The following is a 21878-nucleotide window of genomic DNA, read 5'->3' as shown; positions in this document are numbered from 1 at the left end:
GATACACGTATTCATTTGAATTAACAATAATCCATACCAAAAAACTGAATAAACATTTTCCAGCTGTATAAATACCAATCGATAAAAACATGACATGGTCTACTCATAAACACATTACGGCATTTTACAAAGACACTGCTTTCACACAAAACCCCCTTTTGATCAAATCATGCCACCCTTCAGTGGTTAACTTCTGAGAAAAACAAAAAAAGTCTGTCTCTCAGAATTCTTGTATCTTAAAACATCTTCGAAATAAAAATCTCATCAGATATCACCGCACAATGAGCCGATATCAACATGATCAGAATTGTATGAACTAAAACTATAAACCATCACAATTAAACCCTAACAATACTTTATACACTTCCTACAATATAAAACAAAAAGAAACGTTTAGATAAATTCTCTGTATTAATATTCTATTTTAAAATACTAAATGAACACAAGCTGAACAGTGGGGGTACTGAGGTTGAACACTAAGAAAACAGAGGAACAGAACTTGATGCACCCTTACTCACTTCCTCTATCATACATCTCACTCTCTGACATCTCATGCTACTAAACAGTTACCTACTTCCTCTATGTGGATCAGTGTAAAGATGCATTAGCACAAATAGCGACGGGCAAGAGATGCTGATCTTTAAAATGCTTTATAATGTAGGTAGATTAGTCAAGTCTTACCAGCAGCGAGCAACTTCTGATGGTCTTCTTTAAAGGCGCATGGTGTGGTACAAAATGTTAAAAGTGCTCTTCCCTGCGTTCTGTTTCTACTATGTGGCAACAGGCCGCACACCACAGATAGGAAGACACGTCAGAGTTGTGAAAACAGGACAGGAAATTGCCACAGGGGCTAAAAAGACTAGGGTCCTCCACCATCGACAAAAAAAAGAGACAAAATGTCACCAAGATATATTTCAATATTTGGAAAATGATGTGTTATGGATATGATTATAAAATGCTGGCTGGGCTTCCCAGTATCTAATTTTTAAGAACTTTTGAACTGTATCTGTGCTGCCACCAGCTCCATTTGTAATTTGAAAAACATTTCATGTATTTCGGTAGGAAGACAAAATGTTTTGTCTTCTAGATGCCTTCTGAAGTTCAACCCAATAAAAAGTGTAAGCAACGCCCTCTGACTCTCGTCATCTGACTATTTCAAGAACCTGTTTAATTGGTGACATATTAAACACTTTATTATGTTTGGTTTAATACATCTTGATAACTCCTAGAAAAACATCTATAGAAAAGTCTCTCAACATCTCAAGCGTGAGTCAGAAACAAACTTACTTGACTGCTCAATGATCAACATGCACATCGAATAATAGTCCCGTTTTAACTTGGTTTCAGTTTGTACAATAAAGTGGTGTCGTTCCTTCTTTCCCGGGACTGTATGTAACAGGATTGAGTCTATGGCGACATAAGCACAGTTGTTAAATAGGGCAACCCCGCCATCTTGACTCACCCATCCCTGATGTGTTTACACTCATACCAATACCGACATGTCACAGCATATGTCTGTAGAAGAAGAGGAAAAATGCACCCTGAACGCAGCAGCAAAACAAGAATGCCACGCACCCGCACAATCAAAAACGAAATCCTAAGAACCCTAATCAGCCACTGACGGTAGCTAAAAACATTATAGAGCTGATAAAAAAGTGTCGTCGCAAGGTTTCGCACCCAAGCAGTAAAATTCAAAGTTCAGTTTTGAGCTTTCGTTTACATGAAAGCAGGTGCAGTGCAATCATGTCAATTCAGGCCAAGGGAAAGACAACCATGCATGAGAATGAAAACGAACGCCTGAAATCACAGCTAAACATCTACAAGCTGAGGTTACAAAGAAACTGGCTGTTAAAGTCGATAAGCATTCCAAACAGGCCTGGACATAAACTACACAAGGTGTCCACATGGGCAAGCTGCAGTTTTACCTGCTAAATTTACTACCCAAAACAGTGTTGTTTCTTAACCCTTCGGAACGTAATGACACTGAAAATTTTAAATATCAGTAATGCAACCACAAATACTTCAGATCAGAAGCGTTTAAATGGTTTATGTTATGATAACCTCAAGCAATTCAGAATAATTCCCAGATTAACTGCACTTGATTCACACCTAATTGTTAGATACATTAATACAATGTTCTTTAATATATACCTTAATAAGCAGGTTATTAGAGCAAGTAAATTGTATCTGTCTCTGTATTTATCAATTCCAACAGACACAAATAAAACTTGAAAACTTGAGACGTATTCCTTGCTGCCCAAATGGCACTCCTTGAAACGAATCATAAAATACTTTATAGCTGACACAACTGATCCACAAAACCTGATTTTCATTACATTTATCGTATCTTATGTAACGTTTGCCTTTGAGCTGCAGGGGCCATGTGCTATATGCACGTTAGTTCTCGTTTCCAGTCACAATAGAATTATGGTAGAGTGGTTGCAACAAGAAAGGTAGTTGCTTATGTCTCCATAAACTACCTTCATATCGCTTCACACTTCAATCTAAACCAATACCGCACACAGTATAAGCTCAGAGAACGTAACAAAACTGATCAAATATAGTGTATATGCGTGCGCCCGAAGCTAAGATTAAACTCCTAATCCGACCACACGGTTCACTTTTGTTCTCCATATGGGCCAGAGTTTATTAAACTACCAAACATACAACGTACAAGCTCGAAAACAGCATGTACACAAGCTCTCTGTGGTATTGTCCATGTGGAGTCCATTGACTGTGAATGGGCCGATATACGAAGAGCCCTGCTGTTATTATACTGCGGGAGCTTCATGAGTCTATAGTATTGTAAGTGATATGTTTAGACAGCTTTCAGATCCACGCTGGCTAATAAAACCCAGAGGGGAGTGTGTACAGGCGAACCTCTCTGTTCATCGACTACAGACTGCAATCTAATTGCACGTAATTACTCAAGCAATGATCCAAAGCTGCGACTGCTGCTGCAGAAGCTGCAATTTCAGGCGCGGGATCAAAACAGCGATGTTATGAAATCCACACGTACAGTCAGCTGTGAACGGACCCTCCGTCATTTTCTAAATTACACGCATGTACTCCTGACACAATGTCTGTTTGCTGCCAAACATTTTTGAACGGGTTGGAAATGGGCTGATGTAAATGTTGGCTTAGGTGTCACCTGCACAGACAAAAACAGCGCAAGGCAAACACAGTGGCAATAAAAACACGCCACAATAAAGTAACACTACCCTCCCCCGTCCTTCCATTTTCATAGTTTGAATACAAGAAACAAGAGAGGAAAACTAAACGCAATACAGAAACTAGATCTGAGGACTGTCAGAAATAAGCGATGGAGGGAAGATTACATCCTGCCATTTTGTTGACGCCATTCGTGGGGAGGCTGCAGATGGCGGAGGGGGTTTTATTCAGGTCAATATTTGAAAAGGAATGCTGGTCTTTGTGGAGCCACCGTTTGTTCATGATAGCAAACGAGATGAGAAAACCCGAGCATAACATATAAGGCTGTAAACAAAGAAGTTAAAGTAGCCATCGTCTCACATCTACAGATAGAGGATAGTGACAATATTCTGGAGTGAGGCGAGAACTTTCACAAGAAACCCTCTTTCAAGAAACACGACTGGAATAATGTTCATCTCACCAGCTCGTAAATCGTATCATTTATTACATTCAGAAGGGCAATTTGATACTAAAGGATTTAGGCTTGTGGTGGCAAGGCACAAATAACAAAGTGCATGGCGCTAATTTGTGTGTAGGAATAGACAGAATTTCTCTTGAGGACTGTGAACACTAAATGAGATCCACAGTGAAAATGTAAACAAGGAGTGGCTGTTGCTAAGAAACCGGTCGGGATGTGACCTATAGCATGTTGAGTGATATAACACAGATACAATGAGGCTGAAAAAAAGTTGAAAACAAGATATATGCAAATAATATAGGCTTGCTACTTAAATCAATGATTGAAATATCATTTTCGTCAAATGAAAGATCTCGTATTTTGCAGAAACGCTTAAGTGACAGTAAACAACAAGTTTTAATCATTGGTCTATTGAAATGAAGCCGGTAATCAAGGATTTTAATTACTGTATGTTATAGATGCCATATTAAAACAATCTAGTGTATTTATATCATTACGTTTTCACAAACCGTAACAAGAACATCTGTTCTCACATTATGTAACGTTAACCACAACAACATAAAAAATAAACCAGAAGGCAATGTATGAATTGTAATCATATTGAGAATGGGTTTGTCCTAAAAATGAAAAACGCTCTAGATTAAATGACTAGAATTAACAAAGCGATTTTAATCTTCTACAAATATTTAACAATACATGGCGTGTCATTTCACCTCCCTTATCTTAACATCAATTTTAGTCTCACATAAGACCCCGGTTTCGTATTGTATTACAAATCACTTTATCACAACATTGTCTTTAAATTATAGTGGTCTCAAAATTAAGATACTGTCATCATTTACTCACCCACTTGTCATTTTAAACCTGTATGACTTTCTTTCTTCTGCAGAACACAAAAAATATATTTTGAAGAAAGTTGGTAACCGAAGATCGCCGGCACCCATTCACTTCTATTGTAAAGACAGTACAAAACCAATGCAAGTGCTTGGGCACCATTGCTGTTCGGTTAACAACATTCTCCAGAAGAATGAAAGTCATACAGGTTTAAAATGACAAGAGGGTGAGAAATGGTGACATCATTTTCATTTTGGGGTAAACTATCACTTTTAATCTTGTTAGGCTGGATTAATAGCTCTGACAGGACCATTATAAAATATAAAAGCCTATGTGCAATGCAACAAGGTCATGAGACAAGAAAAATATTTCATAATTGTAGAAATCCCATGTAACTCTCCATTAGAGTAATGTTGCAAACACTTAGCACAACAAGAGAAGGGAGATAATGGGGGCTAGCGACATTGTTAGGGATGCACCGATCCGATACTCTGGATCGGAATTGAGGCCGATCCGGGTCTTTTTTGCTGGATCGGGTATCGGACTGACGGGTTCTCTTCAGTCCGATCCGTTGCGATACCCGTGGATGTTACTATAAAGCTTCATAAAGGACTAACTATCAGGAAATTACCATAAACGTTGTCATGCACTGTTTTCGATGTCATGTATTTCGATAGCTTTATGCGAGGAATAAACCAATATAGCATAATTATAAAACTCTGACCTCCGCTGGTGCGGTAATCTGTCAATCTCAATCCAGCATGCGTGTGTCCGGGAACAGTCAGGATCTTTCTCGTTCCAATGTTTTCAATATTCTTAATAATCACTAGATAATAGAGGGTGGTTTTGTTTAAAACACATTTTGCCGGAGACGGTACTCGCTGAGTGTAATGTTATTAGATTCAAGCACTGGAAGCGGTCTATGTTATGCGTCATTCATACATAACTTTAAACTTTAGGATGGATTCAATTTTCTATGATTTAAACACATAACATATATATTCTCTTTGTGTTATAACTGTTTTGAACTTGGGAAGCAAAGATCCCCGCGACAACAGGATCGTCTCTATCCGGGATGCTCGTGAGTGAAGCGGGTGCTTTAAGCGCATCATTCTGCGTCCAATGCGCATGACTTTAAATAACGTAGAAGCGAATGCATTAAGCGCATCATTTTGTGTCCAGGATGTGCATGAGCGAGTTTGGACACTTTTATAATGTGATAGCTTTGTGTAATAAACAGAGATTTATTTGTTAAATATTTTGTAAGTATCTGTGCTTTATGAGACCACATTTTTGTTTTGTTTGTATTTTTAAGTTTAATACAGCACTTAATTACATAAAAAAATCATACTTTTAAGTAAAAATACTTAAGTAAAGGAAAATGGTAGATTTTAATGTACTCATGGATTTAAAGTAAAAAAAAAAACAATTTATTTATGGACTGTAGTGGAATAAGTATGATGTGATTCATACTGTAGGAAAGCATTTTTTGTCCAAAGTACTCTGATAAAGTACAGATAGTTTAAAATGTACTTGAAAGTAAACATGCTTAACTATTCATCTCTGGCAATAAAAGTTAAAATATGCAAGTCTACTTTGATCATGAAAAACAGTGCTAGTATCGGATCAGAATCGGAATCGGCCGATACGCAGAATTCAGATATCGAAATCGGATCGGAAAGGAAAAAGTAGTATCGGTGCATCCCTAGACATTGTCAGTAAAAACCAGGTATTCAGTGCTGACATGTGTGTGTTCAATGCTCTAAAAATTCAATGATCTGCATATATGATACCAGTACAAATCACATTCAAACCACAAGCATTTTAATATTCATTTTAATCAGCTTGCAAAAAATGTTTGCCAGATATTACTCAGCTTGGCCCATAGGATGTGATATAACTACAGAACTTGTGAGTAGATGTTCCTGTTATTGATGTAATGGTGTTTCCTAAAGACTTGAATATGTTGAGTTCTTGGATGCATTAATTGTCCACTGAAACCGCATCACAATTTTCCATCAGCATTAGCTATAGAGATCTAAATGTTACTCAAATGTTGCCTCAATATACTTCTTTAAAAGATGACTGATGGATTCACACTAAATGATGATAGGGTTTAAGGAATCACAAAGAAAAGATAAACAACATCCTTACAATTTGTTTCACAATGTGTTGTCTGCTGTTTTGCAACAATGCAGAACTGTGAAAAGAACTATAGAAATAAACTTGGATTCAACTAAACTGAACACAGTTTACTAAGTTTAAAACGTGTTTTCAAATATGTATTGTTGTAGTTTCTATCACACATTATCCTTCAAATTATTCAAATTGAGTCAACTGAAGCCAAAATGACTTGAGGTGTATTTTATGAACATTTACTTCCCAAATGACAAACATTTTCATTCTGCATTCTTTGCCTATGTAATGCAGCGCATCTTCACATCACTTATTTCAAAAGCAACAATGTCTCACATTAAAGATCGGGTAACATGCTATTTCATGCATTCTGACTTCTTTACACTTAACACTGCCCTTTTATTGGGCAATTCTCCCGGAAAAGCGAGTCCACACGCCAACCAACGAGCGATAGGAATACCCGCTTATCAAGATTGGCTGTGCTGTGTCAAGATTGGCTGCACTGAGGGCCTACAGCTGCAGCTCGTTACTCTTGCGATAGTGAGAGAAGTTGTGAGTTTGTTTGTTCACGGCATTTCAGTGATGGATGTTATATAAACAGTGGATATAACGCTGGATTTGGAGATTGTTTGAAACTGATAGCTGCATCAGCTGTATCAATCTTTTATAAATTTGATCAAAATAAATATTCTTCAAAGACACAATTTATGCAATACAACTGTATAGATACTTGAGCCCGACCGATTTATCGGTTTGCTGATTTTATCGGGCGATATATATCGGCATCGGTGTATACTCCGCAGATATGCCACCTTTGTAAACATTTTTCACAGAACATGAAAATGAAATGAAAAACGTTGCTTTCTGTATGTTTTCCTGCCATCTCCAATCGCGTACATATGTAAATTGTGTATGCTTATTTTGTCCATTCGATCAAAATATCCGAAGAAACCCATACATTAACATGCCCATGAACACTCCCCTCAAATAAATCAGGACATAAGTGATCGAAAGTGGATGATTGAGACCGATTAAAGCACCAGGTGTAAACGGTTATGCGTCTCCCTCGTCCACTTGTGATCCACTGAAACACAGTGTCTTAACGGTAAGTTGCTAACTTGTCTGTGAAATACTAAACTTACTGTAAAATGAATAAACAATGACCCCGTAAGTTTCCCTTTTAATGTAAGTCCATTATAACATTAACCCTGTCCTTTAAAACTGCTATACATCACTCATGCTTATCACTTCGGTCTCATCAGTATAGTTCGTCAGTACAGTCAGTAATGGAGCAGTATCTTTCTGCAGTCCAACGGCTCGTGGCGTAAGTCTGTTGAATGGTGATTCATTGGTAAGTTGTTACCTTGTTGGTAAGATGGAATGCTATAAAGTAAATAAACTATGTCCTTGTCTTTTACTCTCACAATAAGCTTATCATATTCATTTGCTACATTAGTGGAGTGGGTCCTATGACTTCTGCCGAATTAGTCACATTTTGATAAATCAATAAGAAAAGACTCATCATGTAATTTGGACCAAAACGTGTATTGTTAAATAGTTAAATACCCCGCCTCCTTTACATATCTTTGTCATGTCATTATAAGTGTTTGATCACATAATTTGATTGATCATTGCAAATAATTTTGTTTATGTATATTCAGTTTTTTATAGCCTATATACTGTGTTCTACAGCACTTCCAGTTCGTGTGTCCAACCTTTTGACTGGTACTGTGCTATAATACACAAAGATGTATTTGCCGATATATCGATATCGGACTGTTTTACTCCCTTATATCATTATCGGCCCCTCCCCCAAAAACATATCGGTCGGGTACTAAAATGTACTCAAGATTAACATGAGATTGGCGTAAACTGCGTGTGTTACCCGATCTTTAAGCCGTCAGAAATTCACATGTTTTCATTAGCATGTCTTTTTTAGAGTGTGCGACTTGTGGTTTAATGTTCTGTTAAACACAGCCACCCACATCTTTTCAAAGCCTGCTGCATTTCTCTAAAATGCTAGATACTCGCATAGCTCTCACCACACGTGTTGCATTAGCTCCTAAAAAGCCTTCCCTTTTATTTGCATCTTATAACCTGTGAAACATTTTGCTCTCTGTTTTTGTCAGTCTGATCTGCAAGCACAGAATATGCCACGGTATTGCCTGAAGCGGTTCCTAGGAAGACCTAGGAATTGTCATACTTAATAACAGTCACATGACAGACACATTGGTTACAAGGCAGACTGGAATATGGATACAGGAGTTGTCCCTGTGATGTAGTTACGGGAGGTAACCCCTAGGCCTCATGAGGCGTATCTCTTAAGCACTCTTTAGTGCGCATACAAATAAACACCTGTGTGGCTAAAGCGCTACATAGTAAACTCTTCATACTCTGGCTTGTGCTTAACACAAAGACTTCGCTACTCAACACTCAACTAGTGTCAGCAGTAAATATTTAATTGCTTGCTGGAAATGGGTAAATGTCCTTTTGAGTCTGCATGTGGAAAAACTGCCCGAATTCCTATTAAATAAGAATGCCAGGCGGCTGACAAACTTGACTCTCTGGGGATATTAAGCACACAAGAGAGGTGTTTTAAAACAGACAGGCCCTTTCCTATCAAAAGAGGAACTTGCAACTGCTTTGAAAATAGTAATGTGGTCTGGAAAGCACAATGTTTGCCATCGATTGTTTCATAGGATTGTAATGCTTTCAAAATTTTTATCTTTTTCTTTTTTAGGTGGTTTAGGTTGTTTTTGAACCACTCTGTCATGAGACACTTGGCTGTGTGATGTTTTTGTGACTAATAATTTGAGTGCACAAGCAGAAGCATATAAGCAGTGTGGTTTACATGGGAAGTGGGTTGACATATCATTCATCTGCTAACATGTGACGTGTAGATCCTCTCTGTTAAGATACGACCATTATAATAAGCAAAGTGATATTAAGTTTTATCATATTGACTTGATCAAATCATGTATAAAAAACAGGCCGTAAATCAAAAGGGGCAACGAAAATGTACCATATGGACTTGTTTATATATCTATGGTCAGTGTGGATCTGAAAAGCGATCTCAACTAACCTGGTCAAACTAAATGATATTATTTTTAGGATAAGTTATAAAGGTTAGGTTAAGACCTAATATAATACATGATAATGTATGCCTTAAAATGCAAATGGACATCCCCATATTCAAGCCAGAGCTTCCTGGGCAACAGAAAGTACCATTTAGTGGGCAGTTTGAGATTAGTAAACTGGAAAATCACCCACTAGATTTTAAGACAAAAACAAAACGGGTGTAGCCCGGTAGGTGGGAGTCGTCAACTTCTTCAACAAAGGAGCAATTCCAAAAAGAGACTGTAGGCTAGTGTTGGCTCGATACAAAAATTTTGGCTTCGGTACGGTATTAGAATCTAATACCCGTAATATCGGTACCACATCGGAACCATAGGTGATCAATGACCAGCCCCAAAATAAAGTCCCTACTGCAACCCTACTGCAGGCCACTCTGCATATTATACTCAGAACATGTGTTACGTTCGGCTAAACTGACTGACCATTTGTTTCCGCTGTCATTCCAAAATCATGCAGTTACGTATGACAAAACTTTGACATTATTATAATTAACATTATCTCTATCTGCCTGAATGGGTCAAAAACATATAGGCTCTACTTTTTACTTCTTTTACTTTTTTATGTGACAATTGCTTTTATTTTTTATTTTAGCTATTCGTTTTGTTAAGCAGACTCAAAGACTGTTTTCATTTTGTCTTTATCTACGACAGAGTATCATCCTCCAGTATATCTCACTATACCTGAGAATTGAGGTTTGCCAGTCTGAGCTTGTTTCAGGAATCAGACCGTTTCGACACTCAGAATGTGTGTTGCTCAATGGAAATGGGGAGAGCAGTATGAAAACATGATGCAAATCTGTCTGGGCAGCCAACAACATATAGACAAAGGAATGATTGCCTGAACTATTTCAGTAAAACACAGCAGCATTCAGATTTTTTTAAAGATACCCAACAGCAACATGTTTGTCATCATATATGATGATCTCATTTCACTTTGAATGAAACATTTTAGAAAAGAACAGCTCAGGCTAACACCTACATTGGTGCAAGTTGGTTTGGTCATGGCATGGCTAACGGCCCAGTATAGTCATGTTGTTCACCCTCAAAAGAATTTGGTCAACCAGTCTGGTTTTTCTAACGAAGCTTGATGACCACAGCGGGGTTACTGCCATAAAGATGGTTAAGCTAGTTAAGAAGTTTTAACTTGGGACCAACATCCATTAGAATTGCATCCAAACTCAGTAGATGTTGGCAACACATCCAACATTGCCACCAATCCAGCAAGTTCCTTAATCTAGCATGTCAACATGATTTTCAAGCCATAGCCTGCAATATGAGCCTAAGCAACCCTCAAAGCACCAATGCTAGTAAATCAGGCACACAATGCTATGACAGAAATAGACAAATATTCGTTCTCAGACTAAGCCCAGCCCTTTTTTGTTCTCTATGCAAGACCAGCTAGAGCAGTTTAAGCCACCCCTCCTGCTCCGCGAGACCTAATGATCCAATTACAGGCATGGACTTGTTGATGTCGTTTTATGGAAGAAGCCAACCTGACACTACCGGCCACACTGCCAACATTGACAGAAACTCAGCCTTGAAGAGAAGCCCCAAACAAAGCAATTCTCAGCAGAGGGGCCTATGCCTGACTACTAGCCAATTCCAGGTGCTCCGACTCATTTACAATACAAATCAGAGACGGCTGGGTGGGAGGGGGGGTGGCAGAATGGTTTGAGTGGAGTTCGTATATTCTGCCTAACAGGGGGTCTGACAAGATAACAAGGCCACTAAAGCAAGAGCAAAATCTGATATTGTCCTGAACACCTGGGGTCATATGACATTGGGTGGGGAAAATTCCCAAGAATAACAAGCTTTCTGAGTGCAACCAAAACCGTTTTAACATCTGAATTTAACTAAATGGGCATTTTATAGAAAATGTTGCCTTAAGCATGAACTTTACGTTTAGTAACATTTTAATAGTATTAACACATAAAAGCCTAAATTAATTCATATTATACAAAAATTGCAAAATATTACTTCACATATTACCAAAAAAAGAAACATGACTTGAAGAGTGGAAATAATATATATTTATTGAACTTTCCTAACATTCCTAACTTTACGAAGTTCTCTTCACCCATCTTGTTAAAAACTACAATTTTCTGTTTGTTTTTTAAAGGCTAGGAACCAGTTGCCTGCTGACTATTTCAACGCATGCCAAGGAGATGACACAAGTTACTATAGAAAGCACCATGTCAGGCTTCATAACACGTGGTAAAATTAGGCAAAGTTCAGACGTTCCAATCAGAGAGGATTGTATTTTTTTAAATAAAGATTGAAATGTAGGTGTTCAGGGATCGTTACGAGATTTGTTTGTCATTCTCTTCTGAGTCTCAATGACATTCTGTGGGGTGTTAGCACAACAGGATGAGCAACATTCAGACCAAGTTCCACAGTAACGATGAGGCCCGATAAGCCACTGTAAAAATCAAACCGAAATCTACACAAGCCCACGTAACGGAATTGATGACACACTACCAGCAAAAACTATGACTTACATGAACAAAGGGCACAATGGAATGCTTAAATTATATAAAGCATGCACGGTGCATGTTTGGCGAATGTGTGGGTATAGGGCCAAAACTGATGAAGATGTGGTGAGCAAAAATGTTTATTTTAACACTGCAAACATTGTATGGGCTTGGTCCATAGGCTTGCAAAACATGATTGCCTACATCACTCTCGGTACCCATATAAGGTGATGATTCTTTACAAAACATGTGACTTTAATACTCTGTAACACCACACACTATATAATAAACATGCTTCATGATATGTGTACAAGTGTAAATGGTCTCTCATGTAAAATTAAGTTACCTACGCCATAATCTGTTTTTCACAGGAGTGATTAAAATTATTGCGCGAAAATGAATTTAGTAAAACTAAATTAAATGTAAAAAATGATTTGTACGAATCAATTAGTCCGAATTTCTTTACTCAAACTTTGACCTGAAAATCAGCAAATGCACTTTCATAAACACAATATAAGCATGCGCACGTTACAAAGTCGTCAGTATTTAAAAAAAAATAAGAATCTTGCTTTTAGAAGAACATTTTGCGTCACAAATCAACGAAAGATCCAAACCTGCTTGCTATTACATAATAAAATCGCCACTAACCTCAAAAGTATGGGGTTTCCTGGCAAGCTTCATGGTCATGATGGAAAACATGTCGAGATATCAGAAAAAAATGTGGATAAAAATTCTTTGAAAAAGAGAACGATTACGTTGACGGGAGAAAAAAAATCCAAGGGTGTGTCTACAGCAAACAAAATGGCATGTTCAAGGTGCTGAACACTGACCTGCCCTATGCCTCTCCCACTCACTTCAATGGTAGATAGAGCGAAAAGAAGAACACGGTTTGGGAGGGCAATGGCTGAGGGTTGAAATCTTTAAAAAAGAGAAGTACTGAAACGCAAAGCTCTCCTCTCACTGTGAGTCACATCCCCCGAGCAACCACTGACAGATGAGCTCTAAAACAGAACTTAAGAAAGGGCCAATCGGCAGCAAGGGCGGGCCAAATACGCAAATGAGTTCAGGTGAGCTTGGGCTCCAGTTTCGATTGGATGGAGAGAGCTGTGGGGGAGGGGGAGACCTGGACAAAGTAACAATCGGGCTACACCTTGAGCTATGCGAGAGGAGTAACACAAGACTGGGTGAGAGTGTAAGGGTTTTCATTGTAAAATAATGTAGACGTGGCAAGAATTAAGTTGAAATGTAGAATAAATTAGATATTTTACGAAAAGGTAAAAAATAAATAATTTAACTGATAATAAACATTTGAACATTCGAGAGAATGAATTGGGAGTTTCCCCCGGGCTATAAAACGCCCCATAACGCAGGCTTTATGTTTGATAAGAGGGATGAAAGAGGCCATACATTTTAAAACCGGGAGGGCCCGCCCCACCTGACTGCACTCCTGAAAAGAACAATGAGAAGAAACCCTAATTCATATGAGCCCTCAACCAAAGTTTTATTTACGGTCACCTCTTTCAAAGAGAGAATGCAGAATTGGGGTAAAACTCTGCCTTAAGGTTCCACTGATATCTGGTTTAAGTGCGTCACAATATTTTAATGTTATTATTTAGGTAAAAAAAGGAGACATATTTACAGTTGTTATTCTAAGACCACGGAGCAAAGATACAGATGATAACTCTTTTTTTCCAATAAAATAACACTGTCCTTCTGCCTAATACGACCTACTTTTGGTTCTGACTAGCAATAACAACTAGCCAATCATGTTCGAGTACATCTTTTTTTATATCATGGCTCAACTTCCTGTTTCAGGAAATATGTCAACAGAAGTACTACTTATGCCGGTTCACGAAAAGCTCTCACACTGTAGATTTTCATCATGCATGCAATTTTTGTCATCACAGGATCGGCTAAGAATAAAATTATATTCAACCTGATTTTTTAACATTACTAAACAATATTTTCATATTGTGAGTCGTGATCGACTAGCCTATTTATTATAATATCTGGTTCCCGACCTCTTGCTAATTCCTGACCTCTACTAAACTAACCACAACACCAAACACCCCTTTTGCTGTCCTGACCCTTATGGCCAATTGCGGTTCTACTTTGCTAACAAAGTATCTTCGAGAATAAGGAGACTGTTACACTTTTTTTATCGGAGACAATCTGTCTGACAAACAGGAAGTCGGGGTCCGTGGCATGCTGTGGCTGAAGGTTTTATCAAAGCACCATTTAGGGGAGTAGAGTAAGAATACGCTCTGATGAAGTTATTTTAGTTAACACTTCTCAAGCTACAGCGCCAGTTTTTTTGATATTACCAGCAACTACCTGTCCTTTTCTAAGAAAACATTAACTGCACCAATGAACTGTTGAGAAGTGACAGAGTTGTCAGGCCTCTTGGGCAACGTTCATTGTCGTGGGCGTGTTCTACACTTGCTTAGGAATATAAAGCCACCAGTTTATTAAACGTTGCATACTGTCATTTATTGATTAAAAGAGGATTTCTAGAGAATACATTTCTGGATGATCTATTTAATACAATGTCAAAAAGTGTATGCTGAGAGCAGATGCGTATGGCATTAGAGAACGCAAATAAACACATCTATGACTTCAACACAAGTGGGACACAACAAACGAGTTCAACCAGCTCCACATTATCCTGATAAACGCATAAGTTGTTTGCATAAAACATTTGCTTTCACCTTTCTCTGGAAATTGCACTAAATGCTTTGTTTACATACATTATATAAAGTTGTATTTCTAATCATACCTGTGAAACGGGTCACATTTGGCTCAATAAAAAAACTAGCATTAATGCGTAACACAATGTTTTATTTTGCCAGCACAAATGCCCAAACATATAGGGCCCGTTTCCCAGACAGGGTTTAAGGCCAGTCCCAGACTAATTTAAATGTGAGAGGTGTCTTGACTGAAAACAACTTACACTGACATATCTTAAAATATATCAGTGCGATTGTTTTTTCTCAAGATGCAAAATAGTAATGTTTTTTGTAAAGTATTTTTAAAACAATTTAAATATCCTTATTTAATTTAAGGCCTAGTCCTGGTTTAAACTAATCCCTGTCTGGGAAACCCCCCCATAATCCTTAAACTTCATCCACATACAATCAATGTTTCACTGTTACAATAAAATGGCAACATATACAAACAAACAATGTACAGAGAAACAACATTTGGATAATGTGTTATGTGCAAACAACAATAATACACTTGGCCTTTTGAATTAATGTGTGTAGAATTGGTTTGCCCTCATAGGAACCAGACCTAAATCACGTGCCTCTGCTGACAAAGTTCAAAGACACACCTTTCCTTTATAGCCTAAAAATAAAACCAGCCCACTTGCTTTTACTAGAACTGCATGACTGAGTCCAAGCTAAACACATTCGGGCCACAAGAAGGCCTTATTTTGTGCTGCGTGTTCAGTTTAAAACATCCTAGATATCATATTTTGGTTATGCCCATGTCCGGAATGGGTGTTTTTATTCATTCCTTTACATTTACTGTAAATGTATTGCTGACATAAGAACTATCCATGTGGCCTGTCTCCTGGCTGTGTTGTTTTAAACTAATGTACGCTGACATCACATTCCAGTCAAAGTACCCTGGCCAACTGACTTGTAATTATCTCAACAGAAACCTTTTTAGTTCATTCATAGAATTTGAAAATGTACTTTTTCCCAGTGACGCAACAAAAATTCATATTGCCCTTATTACAGTTCAAGACTTTGAGATGGAAAACATTGGGATAAATGGTCCAAAAATAGACAAAACCTTGAGATAATCGACAAAGACAAAGCACTTCTCAGGGCTGGTCACGTTGTTTGTGACAATCTGAGGTCAGGTGCTGAATGATTCAAGAGCCTTTGAGCACAAAGGAGAGGCCTCCCACAATACGAAACAAAATATACGGGAATATACTGGAAACTATAATGCAATGTATTAAATAATACTTTTCCATATATTGGAACCAATTGCTTATATTTTTCAACATATTAAAAGTGACAATAACTCCAAATATTGCAATACTGTAATATATGATTACTATTCTAAATGTTTTCACGTTTTTAATATATTGACAGTCAGGTAATATATAGGAAAATATATTTTCTTTGTGTAAGGGCCTCTGTACCATCCTCTTAGAGCCATCTCAAAATTATATCCAGACAAAAGAACCAGTTTAAGTCAAGATGAAGATGTTTTTTTGATTTTGAGATCTTTTAACTTGAAGGTTAACATTCTCGTACAACCATAAAAAAGGTTTTGCTAGGAAATTTGCCGTAACAACAGTCTCACTATAAACATGCCCTTCTAAACTCCTAGGTGACCAAAGTTCAGTTCATTACATTCTACACTTCACAGACAAATAAAAAAATGCCACGCCACAATTCACACTAAATGGTGACCTAAAATTGGAAACCCAAAAAATTGGATCTGGTCAACCTTAAGAAATATTAATATCTAATAATGACAGATCACGAAAAGATATACTAAAACATTCTCGGGCCCAAAAGATGTGTATGTGCCATGTGATTATGGGAGTTTCTGAAGGAAATTCCGTTACTACATTTGAAATGCTGAGTCATTGCTTCCATGACCGACTCTATGTGATAAACTGGCCACAGTTTGAAACAGGTAAATAAAGACACTCCCACTAAAAATGCCTCCAGCAGTTTAGATTAACATTGCAAGGTTAATGTATTAACCTGAACTGAACTGAACTTGAAGGCTCATATGTGAGAAATAAAAGTAGCTTTACATCTTTATTGTCATTTTTATTTCAAAATATTGATATTTTAATATATATATTTCCATAATCATATATTCCCCAAACAAAGAGGATCCCTAAGACCCTTACACCTCCTTTCCTCTATTCATATCCTTGACTGCTTCCCCTTGTCATTCATAAGGTGTCAGAAATGTCCTATTAGGGAATTCAACTGTGCTGAAATATTGTGATAATAACACCTAGTCCTATTTAGCGAATCTGTCATAATTTACTCACTTCAAGTTAAAAGATGTCAGCCTGAACAAGAAAGTTACCACTTTTTGCTATACGCGCCTCCTCACAAAACCTCAACCAATTAAACATTACACAAAGAGCAAGGCCAACATTCCAGACCGCCCAAATCAAACACATATAGACTGACAGTATTGACCAGAGAAGTGGACGAAAACACATTCTATAAGCACACCCTCAACACTGTTTACATAGCCTAACTTCTAATCGGTTTTCATTAAAAATCAAAAAGCTCACCAGCAATGTCTTTCACTCACATTATTGTGAAATAAATATATGAAAAAACTGAGCTGCTGCTGATGGTGCTGGAGTCTGTTTCAGAGCTTAAATGGTCAAACGGCATGTTTTCCGTCGGAGGACACCGACACTGGAAAGTATTATGCTAGATGAATACCTAATGTCTCCATCCATTTAAATAATTTACATCTATGCCTGAGGGAGGAACGTCCAATTGTTTTGAAATCACCTTTAGAGGAAAAGTAAATAAGTAAAGAAGCATAAATAATGTCTGCTAATGCTTTAATTTGGTTTTATTCTATGAATGAAGGCTTTACTGAACTGACTGATCTGCAGTCACTCAGTGCGAACAGAACTGTATTTAATGTGCCGTGATACTTAACATGTTAGATTTTTTATACATGAAGTGTAAATAGCAGCACAAATTAGTCACATCTGGTCCCTTATGGACCATCTAAAGCTCAAACACTATCAAGAACATTTACTTAACATCCAGCGTCATTCATTCTCACACAGTAACTCTTAATGAGAATGTTACATTGTACCCTGATGACTATTGAAACAATAGGGCCTGTTTACTCTTGTAACTTTAGGGCACTGAAGAGACAAATGGATAATCACAAAAATACTACATGATCTCATGCCTTTTTACAAAACTGTCTCGCTTTAGTCTTTCGAGTTGCTTGGTTTAAAAGCAATTCCACCACCTCATACACAACAACGTCATTCCTATCACCCAACAGCAACAACGTGTCTGCAAAAATTCCTTTTGGTCTTTTTTTAGTCAAAACAAAGACAGCCAAAGCTAAGTCAAAAGAGTTTGACCTTGTATCTTCATAATGTCTCCCTTAATGAGACTCCCACATATTTGGCTACTGCCATCTGAGCAGCAAAGCTACACAACCATGACATTACACTAAATAAACCAAATCTATTAATCTACAAGCTAACATATTTCAAACAGACGGCTAAGATTACTTTCCAAATCTAGGAGGGTGGCGTAATGATGCATGAAAATGCATCAATAAAAACGAACACAACAAAGTAACTGATTTTGGCAACCTAATAGTTAAAATGGGTGGGAAATTGGGAATCATAGCTATTTCTCTTTAAATGTTACAAATTACTATTTGTCCCAAGCAATTTGTAATTGAATGAAGCACAAAGAACAAAATTATAGTACAGATTGAACCATTAAACATGACTAATATGACAACATCCTGCTTCGTGTCTATTTCACCTCTCATATTGTTGTCGCTTGTATATGGACAACACCACCTTGTGGAAACATATGGACTTGACTCACTTTGGCCCAATACAAATACAAAACATCTGGTTTTTGCTTGTCATTGTTTCAGAACTGACAGCCATATTTAAAAGATTTACGTAGAAGCTTTGAAGAATTACTCAATAGACAGTGACTCAATTCGTTGTTCTTCACACACGTTGTACACTCTCTGATATTAAATAGTGATGTCATAGTTGCTGAAAAACGATGTGTCATCTCATGGATCTTTTTCTAGCGCACTCCAAATATCTTTGCTGATGCCTGTAATCTGTCTGCAAGACGACGGCTCATGTTGCACAGAGCTCTCAGCTGATGATGCCCTGGTGATGCAGTTCCTGGATACAGAGTTTATAAAGACTGATGTCTTCAAATGTGGAGACAAATCAATAGCCAGCCCATTAAGCCATATCTCCTGTGATTTTTCTATACCATCAGGCCAAGACGGAGTCAGAGTTTACAAAGAGTGGAGTGAAATGAATTAGTTTGAACTTCTCCACATGTTCCATGTTAACATTAAGCATTTCATGTATATTTCAACGTGAGCTAATGGGATTCACAATCATAGTCGCATATAGGGATGTCCCTGGAAAGGGCGACCCACATACCTCTTGTTCTGGGATATCTCCGCCATGTGCCTCATCTGCGGAGATGCAGTGAGAGTCTGGGAGCCCCTTTGCGTCTTCTGGCAAACCAGTTCAAAGGCACAACACAGTCATCGGGCAAGAGTTCTGAGGCGTAGTCATGGGAAGAAATACGGGGGAGTACTTTAAGAGGTTTTTCATAAGAAAAGATTCTGCTAGAATAAGGATATTACCAACTATGGGGTACATAGGGACTCTCAGTCAGGATAATTAGTTTCAGAAGACTGGAATTTCCAGCTATCTAAACGCCACTGGGGTGTGCAGAGGGCGGGAAGGGGGCTTTAACATTTCTGTGTGGTATCAGAATCAGCTGATAACATTTCTGGATGAACCGACAGACTAATTCCACAAACTCCCAAAGGAGGAGAACACAAGCCCTCCCTAACCCTGCACCTCCCAATGGCCGGTATCCTGAAGCACTGCTCCAACATGGACATCCCAAAGGAGAGTTTCGTACCCCCAAATATGTAAACATCTGGGTTAGGCAGTCGGAAAGGGGTGAGACATCAAGGTAGAAAACACGTTAAAAAAAATGACGACAACACCACAAATGATATCATATGAAACATCAGGTTTGATACTCTGTTACAGTCACAGTCTCACTGCTAAATTGTAATGACACACCACCCTAACATATAAACATCCAGAGTCTGACAAACGAGTGTTTGGACTGGACGAAAACAGTTTCGGTACACAAAGATATACAAAGATGCACCAAGAGCTCAAGCACAGAGAACTGGATAAGTGATTGTTCACACTCATGTGAAACCCGTACTGTGTCTCGATACAGCCAATGTCAGCCTTACAAAAGAAGCTCTTACACTAAACAAGTCATTCTGGTCACATGCCCTCAATCATCCTGGAGCAACTCGGTGCTCAGCTATGGGAGAGAGACACAACGAACTCTGCTTACTATCCACTGTAATACTTTTCCAGGTGAAACAATGTATCTTATTATCATATCGACGTATTCACCTATGAGAGTCGTTTAAAGCACATCATCACGCGCCCCTACAAGAAATAACAACAACGATCATTCTCAAGTGCAAACATTTTCAAGCACGTTAGATGCCACTTTACAAACACTTACCTTTCTATTTTAACGTGCCATAACAGTGGTGCAGATGGTGACTTCAGCTGTTTAAAGTTTAACACGGGGTAAACGGAGATGGATACAGTGCGATCATCTCAATGAAACCAATGCGATCTGTCACCACCTCGGTCCTCCTTTTCGATTCACTTTAAGATGTCATCAATGACTTTATTCTCTTTGACAAACGGGGAAAACTACCGAAAGCTCATCGTTCCCGAAACTCCAGAAACGCGAGCTCTGTCGCGTACTCCTGCCTGCCTAACATAAGGTTACACTGTTTTCACTGCGTGGGGAATTCCTTGCGCTCACATTTTCCCTCGAAAGCGATTGGCCCGGAGGTCGGTATATACACCCCATCCACGCTATGAGGGAACGAGCGTCAAACTACCACACGCCACGATTTGAACCAACGAAGCTGCCCGGGCTGAGAGGGCAAGACTCGCGTTTCAGTTTGTGGACAGAATCCCGACCTTGGCGCCCAGTCGACCAATCAAAACACGTTGTTTCGTGCGAACAGTGGAGGCAACGTTAGACTTTAGATGATTAAAATAGATGTGTAACGTATTTACTTTGTCGGTTAACTATCTAAAATGTTCCGATCTGCTGTGAAAGTAAACATTTTCTGAATATCGTTGTGAGTGCCCGTTGGGAGTAGCCTACTCACAAGGACAACCCCTAATGTTTACTAAACGTAAATTTGATGGGAAATAAATTCACACGACCCCTTGAAGGCAATAACTGCCCCGCCCATTGTCGGAAAAAGCCTGTTTGGGGAATTTAAGGGTGGCTATTTATCTTTAGTGTTGTTTGTGAGGAAGGTATGTTGTGTATAAATCATTTTTCTCTCAGGCTTTTAGAGACAAAAAAGTTCTGGTACAACGTAAGTATTTTCCGAGTTATTCCCAAGGAGGGTTTATTCTAGAGCTGACTGTACGGCAGCACATTTTATTTAACTCCGTTTTTTTCATTTAACTCTTTATTACCTTTGAATGTATATTGTAGTTGTTGTAAACATATAATTTACAGATGACACAATCCTAGAATAAATCGCTTATATGAGGGAAATCCCTCAGAGTTGTGTACAGAGTTGTTGACTGTCACGTTTCTAAACGTCAAAATCTTTGCTTCCCATACCGGGAGTCGAACCCGGGCCGCCTGGGTGAAAACCAGGAATCCTAACCGCTAGACCATATGGGACACTTGCCTGTTTAACGAAAACACTGTATACACGTGTATTGACATACGATTAGTTGATAATCTGTATCATTAAAAATATCACTTCCCATACCGGGAGTCGAACCCGGGCCGCCTGGGTGAAAACCAGGAATCCTAACCGCTAGACCATATGGGAGATGGTTTAAGATGTGGAATG

The 21878-nt window shown here is 38.3% G+C and overlaps 1 protein-coding gene and 2 non-coding genes across 5 annotated transcripts in view; all 3 read right to left on the bottom strand.

Moving 5' to 3' along the window:
* The window catches only part of elf1 (E74-like ETS transcription factor 1), a 39687-nt gene extending 18585 nt beyond the window's left edge, over positions 1-21102 (bottom strand). Inside the window, exon 1 of one of the 3 annotated variants that reach the window (XM_056769065.1) lies at positions 20504-21102. The gene's annotated coding sequence lies outside the window, so the exon portion shown is untranslated. Of the gene's footprint in view, positions 1-681; positions 796-12851; positions 13175-20503 lie in introns of those variants that run through there. The other 2 variants (XM_056769064.1, XM_056769066.1) reach the window with 2 other exon arrangements.
* Positions 21103-21631: 529 nt separating this feature from the next.
* On the bottom strand, positions 21632-21703 carry trnae-uuc (transfer RNA glutamic acid (anticodon UUC)). The gene has a single exon. It is a non-coding gene; the product is annotated as a tRNA-Glu (tRNA).
* An 82-nt stretch (positions 21704-21785) lies between these two features.
* On the bottom strand, positions 21786-21857 carry trnae-uuc (transfer RNA glutamic acid (anticodon UUC)). Its single transcript has one exon. It is a non-coding gene; the product is annotated as a tRNA-Glu (tRNA).
* Positions 21858-21878: the final 21 nt, after the last annotated feature.

Source organism: Triplophysa dalaica, chromosome 16 (genome assembly GCF_015846415.1).
Source record: "Triplophysa dalaica isolate WHDGS20190420 chromosome 16, ASM1584641v1, whole genome shotgun sequence".
Lineage (NCBI taxonomy): Eukaryota > Metazoa > Chordata > Actinopteri > Cypriniformes > Nemacheilidae > Triplophysa > Triplophysa dalaica.
This window is presented reverse-complemented; position numbering and strand designations above follow the sequence as displayed.